Consider the following 9163-nt stretch of genomic DNA (forward strand, 5'->3'; position numbering starts at 1 on the left):
AATTTTTCAGACAGAGGGCTGGCTTTAGCCCCCTCAGAGGTGGCTACCTCTTTGTAAATAATTTTCTCTTTTCTTTTACTTAATAGAATAGTCTTTACTCAAAAAAAAAAAATATAAAACTATGGTTTTAAAAGTGAAAGTGGAATAATTTTACCATGTCTTCTTACTAGATTGTAATATTAACAAACACCTGAAAACAACGTTATATATATCTATCTATATATATGTGTGTGTGTGTGTGTGTGTGTCATCTTAACATTGAAAATCAATAAAATTACTTATCATCGTCATATTATTAAGGGTATAAATGTGCTCCTCTTTGAAATAAAAATGGATGGATAAAGATTACAAAGACTTCATTAACCATTATTGTCCTCTAAATTCTTGGATTCCTGATAATGCCATCATTTAGGTTCATTAAGAATTGATGTATAATATTCTATAAATGATCGACAAATATTAAAAGCAACCAATGATCAACACATATTACCAATAACTCTTTAATTTCAAGGATATTCATTCCATAATTATTTCTAATCGAGTCCCACGCAGGGATAGCCTCATCTATGAATGGGTCAAGTATTTGTGATTGGTGTTATAAGACTTGAGGAGATTCTTCTTGTATGAAATATAAAGGCTTTTTCCCCTGCTTGACATTTTTTTCTCCGCTTACCTTGTAACCAAAGAAAGTCACAACATGTTGGTATTTGGAGCCATTAACATTTAATTTAGAAATAAATGCACAAAAAAATAGGAAACTGAATCACACAAACTAGCACAAGAATTTACATGGTAAAACCATGACAGTGTGTTAAGGAAACCTCCATGGGGCAAGGGATTGGAATTCTTATTGCTCCAAATTCAATAATGACTCTCCAAGTTACATCAAGCCTCTCGATAAATCACCATTGTAATACAAATATTGTGTTACATAACTCCCTATAGTTACACAACTTCCTGAATGGTAAAACTAAATTTACTAAGTTAATTGCATTGTTAACCTTATTTTTTTTCATTCTTTAACAATCTCCACCTTGACAACAATTTTCCTAATTCCTTTCCCATGTCCATTAATCATCTCTTTTGAAAGCCAAGAGAAGCCAAACACCATTGAAACTTCTCTACTTAAACTGATTTTGTTAACATTTCTACATGATTCTCTTGTGTATGGACCTTCTTGAGAGCAACTCTGCCACCATCGATCACATGTATTAAAAATGGTACCTTACATCAATGTGCTTAGTCTTGTTGTTATAAGCTATATTTGTAGCCAAATGAATAACACTCTATCTGTCCCATAATACATTCACTTTCTCCTCAGTTCTTCCAATATCATCAAGTAGACCTTTCAACCATATTTCCTCTTTACAGACATCTGAAGCAGCTATATACTCTTCTTTAGTAGTAGACAAAGAAATTGTTTCTTAAAGCTTTGACATCTAGCTAATTGCTCCACCTACAACAGCAACGACATATCCTGTACTAGATCTCCTCTAGTCCAAATCACCTATATAACCAACATCCACATATCCGTAGACTGAAATTTCACTACCATTAAAGATGATACAATGGACACTTGTGCCTCTCAAATATAAAATCACCTATTTCACTGCTCAACAATGTTCTCCTGGATTTGCCATTAACCTACTAACAACTCCAACTGCATGTGAAATGTCTGGTCTTGTAAATACCATCACATACATTAAGTTTCCTACCACATTTGCATATGGTACATGAGACATATAATTATTTTCTTCATCTGTCGAAGAAATCTTAATATGGGAATCTTATGGAACATTAAGAGGTTTCACATTGTTCATATCAAACATTTCAAGTACTTGATCCACATACTTCTTCTGTGATAACCAAAGCTTTCCATTTTTCCTATCTTTGTGTATCTCCATTCCCAAGATATGTTTTTTGCCTCCAAGATCCTTCGTATCAAACGGGTTAGAAAGCTGAGCCTTTAACCTATTAATCTCTTCCATGCTTTTTCCCACAATAAGCATATCCTTAACATACAAGACCAAGATAATGAATATACCATTGAAACTTTTAATGTATACACAATGATCATACTCACTTATAGTAAAGTTATGGCTCACCATTAAGGAGTCAAACTCCGTGTACCATTTCCTTGGAGACTACCTCATGCCATACAATGATATCCCGAGTTTGCAAAAATATATTTTGTTGAGACCTTGTACAAAACCTTATGGTTGTTCCGTGTGTTATCACTGAGCTAAAAATAATTGGGTTGTCTCAACCTCTAACCTAGTGTAAATATTTCACACCACTTGGACTGGAAGTTAGCCCTTCCAATCTGAGAGGGCTCTCTCAAAAACACTATAAAATTTACTTGAAACAATTCAAACAACATATGACTAACTTTGATCTCTATTTTTTTGTGGTTTTGTAGTGAAGAAAAATGTGATGACTACCACCATTGGGCATGCACTCAAATTAAAACAAATTATGGCCAACAACACTATTTTATGGAAGATGAGGAATCTATAGCTTTGAAACTAATATCAAATTAACATCCACAATCATACATAGTAAATGAAGGAAATTGGAGAATTTTGACAAAATTTCCAAGTAATCAAGATACTATGTAAAACAGAATACAACATGGTAAGAACATATGAAAGCCATAACATGAATCTCATGTAAAAAAATAGAGTTGTTGCAAAGTTTCTATTAAAAGGTCAACAGATTACATAAGGTCAGTTCTTCACATTATCCATCAACCTTTCTCAAAGTCTAAAAGCTACTGATTTATAGAGAAAATATCTCTTTACATTATCTTCCCACCTAGGACAAATTTGATACACTATCTAAGAGACCTATTCCTAATTTTCTTCTAACTAACAAATTCCTCATAGGGATTTTCTATTTTACATAGTTGGAATTCAACTAGGACTCTACTAGTTTTAAAAACTCTAACCACTTTCTGTTGATGAAGATAACCGAGCCCAACTACTTGCTAGAATTGTTAGAATGTCATTACACCTTCGACCTATTGATAGATATCAATTAAGTATAATTTTTTGTTGACTATCCTAATGAGCTGGCTATTACGCTCATGTGGATATGTGGTGGCTTGGCATGCTGAAAAATAGGAGTTTAGCATGATGTATTGGACACCCTTTATGATCTGTAATCCATCTGGTGTTTGGATGTCTAATATTCAAAATCTTCAAAAGGCAGAAAAACAGAGTTTTTATGATTTCGTAGCAAAACACGAGTCTTCAACAATTTCATAGCAAACTTTGGTAGCAACTTCAAAAAACGCCCTTATGCTACCTCTTTTCTCTCTCTACTAGTTCTGAGGTCTTCTTTGATGTCTGTAAGCTAAACATAGGCCTTTAGAACTATCTTTGTTGAGCTTTAGACTAGCCTTAACCTCTGTAGAAAGCTACAATAGCTTCATAGCAAATTGTCAACTTCATTATGGGGAGTTGCTACGAAAGTTCCAAAATTATGAGTTTTTCCAATTTTCATGATTCTTAATACCTCCTTATAGCTCCTAATACCATTTTGACTATATATATGGTTGATTTTATTGGTTTAGATATAGTGAATACAAAGTTGAGAACTTTACCACAACATTGAGTAGCACATACTTCAGCAACGATCTTGAGGTTTTTCTTTTTGTGTTCAACCTAGATCATTTCAATTTAAATTTCCAATGTTGTGACTTGTCCCTATAATATCTTTCTATATTCATGTAACCAAATAATCCTTTTATACATATGCTCCAATATTATGTGAAAAGGCAGAGTCCTTCTGATAATATTTTTAAATTTGTCTGCAATTTCATCATAAAAATCTATTTGTTTTAACACTTCATTTTGGTATTCATCAAACTCAAGTTTGGTCTTGATTACTTCTTATTGAGATTCCCTTAACTTTTCTTGTAGAACCTCTATTTCTCTTTTGTCTTGAACAACTTCCTTGCCTTTCTTTTTCTTTTTTGGCTTCTTTGATGGTTCTGTTTTTTCTAATGGTGCTTCATGTATCTCTTCAACTTGCTGCATTGATCTTGTGACAGGTTTGCTTGGCCTAAAAATGAAACAATGTTCTTCTTTAGTAAAGTATAATTTCTTAGATCCCTTTCTTTTCATCTTGGTTTCAATTTGGGTCACTTCTAGAGGCTGCTCAACTGGGATTTCTTCAATGTCTATAGTGTTAGGGTCCCACCCTAACCCCCTTATTTATGTAATGGAATCACATCATAGTCAAGAGTCAATAGAGCCCATATTAATAATTGTAAGTGGTTAATCCGCAATTAATGACGCAACCACAGTTAGTTGCAAATGGGCCATAGTATTAGATAGATGGTATTAATAAAACCCACGGTATTGGCCCGTGGTATTGCATGTATGAGTCATATATAAAGGATAGAGACTCCCTGCGAGGAGCATCGTGTCTTACTATGTAGTCGAGCTCTGCTCTATTGGAGGTTGCCCCCTCGAAGAGGCAAGTGAACATTACTCTCTGAATAATAAAATCATTGCTATTCTGTGTTCTGGGTATCTTTTCTTTGCATATTCTGTATTTGGGTATCATTTTGCAAGTTAAGAGCAAACAAGTGGTATCAGAGCACTTTCTAGGGTCGGTGGGATCTCCATTTCTTAGAAAATATTTTTTTTTGGCTAGAGACGTGTTCCAGCGTCTTTAAACCACAGGATCTGTCGTTGAGCGCATAAACCTGCGGATTTGGGGAGGCATGCACGCAGGAAATACAAGAGGTGGTCACGTCTGTTGGACTCCCTTGTAACTCCTGTGGTTACCCCTTCGAGTAGTAGCGCATTAGACAGAACCGCACACAGATTGTCTTCCATGTACCCTCTGGGTATATCGGAAGCCCCCTAGGCTCCCTTGAAACCTCGCCATATATAAACTGTCGGCCGTCTTGCGGCTACAGTACACCAAGAACAACACTCGGGGAGATTACTCGCCCGTACGATAGGGTAGTCGGGTTGTACGGCTAAGGGTACGGTCGATCCTCCTTAGTTAGAGCCCTGAAACATTGGGCCGAGTACTACTGCTAGACCCTTATGTATATTGCGATCTGTAGCACCTGACACTCCTCAAGACCTTAGTTCCCTTTTCTATCGGGGGATCACACAACATCTCTTCCAGATCTGCCTGTGCAAAGGGGTGCAGCAGCAGCAGACATCAGTCCCGCAGTCTCGAGTTCGCAGATCAGCCATTCCAATCTATTAGATCCATCAGATCCGCAGAAGCAGTCTGTTCCGCCATCAGATCCGCCATTCAGATCTCTCAGATTCCCCAGATCGGAGTCGTTGTGAAGGGTTCCTATACCGGGGTATAATTTTCGCAGGACTTTTGGCCGCATTGACATTTTGAGGATTTGGCCACTGCAGTATTGATAAGGAAGGAGTAAAACTCTGTTAGTAGTAAAACTCCGTTAGGAGTTTTCAGAAAAAGAAAAAAAAATAAAAATAAAGAAGGGATCTTTCGGGGTGCTTATTGGTGATCTAGCCCATCAGAATCAGGACGATGAGCTGAGCACGGTGGTACCATTCACTTCTTAGTGAAATTTTTTTTTAGGCGGTCCCAATTTTAAAAAAACCCGGTTGGTGTATGGTAGAAACTAGAGCTCAAGCGATGGCCAATGAAAGGATGGACAAATTTGAAGAATCAATGCACAACCTCCACCTTCAGCTTACTGGACTATGTAACATGGTCGAGAAAATAGTCCCGAAGGGCAAGGAGCCAACCCACGAGGAGGCGTATAATGGCACTGAACACAATGAGGGTGAGTCTAGCCACTCTCCTCACATCTGGCACACCCACCCACCACCCAGTCAGCGACCTCCCAAGTTGGATATGCATAAATTTGACGGCTCTCACCCGTCGGCATGGATAGCACAAATGGAGCAGTATTTCAAACTGAATCGCATCTTCGATGATGAGACTCAGCTTATGTTGGGGAGCATGTACTTGGACAATGAAAGGTGGCAATGGTGGGAATGGCATCAACGTTGCACTGGACCTTTTAAGACTTGGACCAAATTCACCAAAGCTCTTCAAGACCGCTTTGACCAGGAATCATCTTTTTTGGGTCGTCTTACTAAGCTCCGACAGACTGGTACAGTGGATGAATATATTACAGCTTTTGAAGCCTTAGCCTTCCGAACTTGGGGTCTCTCATATGTGTTCTACACGGAATGTTTTATCAGCGGTCTTAAAGAAGCTATCAAAGCCCAAGTCCTATTGCACCACCCTCCCACATGGACAGAGGCTTGCAAGGTCGCTCGTAACGTGGAACGTGCATTAACAGCCCAATACAGTCGCCCAAATTTCTCCGCTAAAGGTCGCCCCCCACAGGCTCACAACACGACTCAAACACTTAAGGTCCAAAAGGTGTCACCTGCAGAAATGGCTGAAAGAAGAAAGCAAGGCCTATGTTACTACTATGATGAAAAATACTCTCCAGGTCATAAATGCAAGGAGCCCAGATTATTTCAAATTGATGCCACTGACTACAGCTCAACAGAGGAAGATCCACCACTGGAGGAACATGAGCCGCTAGAAGAAGACAACCAAAAGGACAATGTCTCTGATGAACCAGTTATTTAGTTGCATGCTTTGGCAGGGATTTCTTCCCCTCAAACTCTCAAAATCAGAGGTTTTATTAAACATCGCCCAGTAGTAGTCTTGATTGATAGTGGAAGTACACATAATTTCATCCATCAAAAAGTCGCAGAAGCAGTGCATTGTTTTGTACGAGCAGTTTCTAACTTCCAAGTTCAAATTGTGGATGGAGGCACAATGAAATGTGAAGGCCGTTGTGAAAATGTCAAACTTCAAATGGGGGATTATCAGTTGAAAACTCACATGTTTTCCATACACATGGGGGGTTGCGACATTGTCGTCGGCACTGAATGGCTCCGCACTCTTGGGCCAATCACAATGGATTTCCAGGATTTATATATGAGTTTTAAGCAGAACAACTACACACATACCCTCCGTGGACTCCAAGCGGGAGCCCCCTCTATCATCAGCTCGCATAGGATGGAAAAATTGTTAAAAAAGGGCAATCATGGAGTTGTAGCTCAATTTAATGCCATCCAGGCAGTCGAAACCAAGCCTCTGCCAATTCATCCTGAGATGCAACAGATTTTAAATAACCATCTGTCGGTCTTTGACAAGCCTCATGAGCTTCCACCCTCGCGAGGGGAACATGATCATAGCATCACCTTAGTTCCATGGGCCCAACCCACAAATGTGTGCCCATACAGATATCCGTTCACCCAAAAGAATGAAATAGAAAAAATCATCAAGGAACTTTTGGAAGCAGGTGTCATTCATCCCAACATTAGTCCTTATTCATCCCCAGTGGTCATGGTGCTCAAGAAATATGGGGAGTGGCCGATGTGTCCCGACTTCAGGGCCCTCAATAAGTTGACAGTCAAAGATAAATTTCCCGTACCGGTGGTTGAGGGTTTGCTGGATGAACTCAATGGAGCTCAATTCTTCACTAAGTTGGATCTTCGCTCAGGCTACCACCAAATTTGCATGAAGGAAGTCGACATCCCCAAGACTACTTTCCGAACTCATGAAGGCCATTATGAATTCCTGGTCATGCCATTTGGTCTTTGTAATGCCCCCTCTACTTTTCAAAGCCTTATGAACCACATTCTCAAACCATATCTCAGGAAATTTGTCCTTGTCTTCTTCGATGACATCCTCATCTATAGTTGCACTTGGGCCGCACATCTTCAGCATGTAGATCTACTCTTGCAACTGCTCCGCAAGCACAAATTATTTGTCAAGATGTCCAAGTGTTCGTTTGGCATGGCATAAGTAGAGTATTTGGGCCACATTGTGGGGCGTGAAGGTGTCAAGGTGGACCGCAAAAAGATCCAGGCAATGCAGGAATGGCCTCAACCTAAGACCTTGAAGAGATTGAGAGGATTTTTGGGTCTCATAGGCTATTATCGTAAATTTGTCCACAACTATGGTCTCATAGCGAAGCCCCTCACCCAACTCCTAAAGAAAAATTCATTCTTCTGGAATGAGGAAGCACAATAGGCCTTTAAAGCTCTAAAAAATGCCATTTGTTCCACTCCAGCCTTAGCACTACCTGACTTCACCAAATCTTTTGTCATTGAATGTGATGCTTCGAGTACAGGTATTGGGGCGGTCTTAATGCAGGAAGAGCGACCGTTGGCCTTCACAAGCCAACAACTCAGTGGGAGGAATCTGGGCCAATCTACCTACGAGAAGGAAATGATGGCCATCTTACATGCAGTCGAGACCTGGCGACCTTACTTATTGGGGCGACGTTTCCAAATCCGCACAGATCATCACAGTCTTAAATATTTTTTGGAGCAACGCCTATCCTCCCCACAACAAAATAAATGGCTAGCCAAAATGCTGGGATATGATTATGAGATCATTTACAAGAAAGGGAAAGACAATAGTGTAGCAGATGCATTATCTCGCCAATTTGAGGAGGAAAGTACTCTGCTAGCAATTTCCCTCCCCATTCCATATTGGATTGAAGAGGCTCGCAGGGAATGGTTTTCACACCCCGGGCTCTCCCAACTCATTTCTCAATTGCAAGTCGATCCAAATTCCACCAAGGGCTACTCGTGGCAGGATGATATTCTTCGCTACAAGGACAAAGTCGTAATATCACCAACATCCACCCTCAAAAGTCGCATTTTGGCAGAATTGCACTCATCTCCTATTGCAGGACATTCGGGCTTTCAGAAGACGTATGCTCGCACCAGAAGATCATTTTTTGGACAGGCATGAAAAAGGACATCCTTACTTTCGTAGCAGAATGCGATGTCTGTCAACGCCACAAAGGGGAAACAGTCAACACACCAGGCACATTACAACCATTGCCCATTCCGGCATCAATTTGGACGGATGTTTCTATGGATTTCATTACAGGTCTTCCAAAGTCAGGGAACAAGTCAGTCATCATGGTGGTTGTGGATCGACTGTCGAAGTATGCTCATTTCTGTGCCCTACCCCACCCATTTACACCAACTTTGGTCGCTCAATCTTTCATGGATCAGATCTTCAAATTGCATGGCATGCCCACTTCTATTGTGTCCGACTGCGACCCGATCTTCACCAGTAATTTTTGGCAGGAACTCTTCAGAATACAAGGCAC

Source organism: Pinus tabuliformis, chromosome J (genome assembly GCF_031772625.1).
Source record: "Pinus tabuliformis cultivar Carrire ecotype Pingquan chromosome J, CPIR1, whole genome shotgun sequence".
NCBI lineage: Eukaryota > Viridiplantae > Streptophyta > Pinopsida > Pinales > Pinaceae > Pinus > Pinus tabuliformis.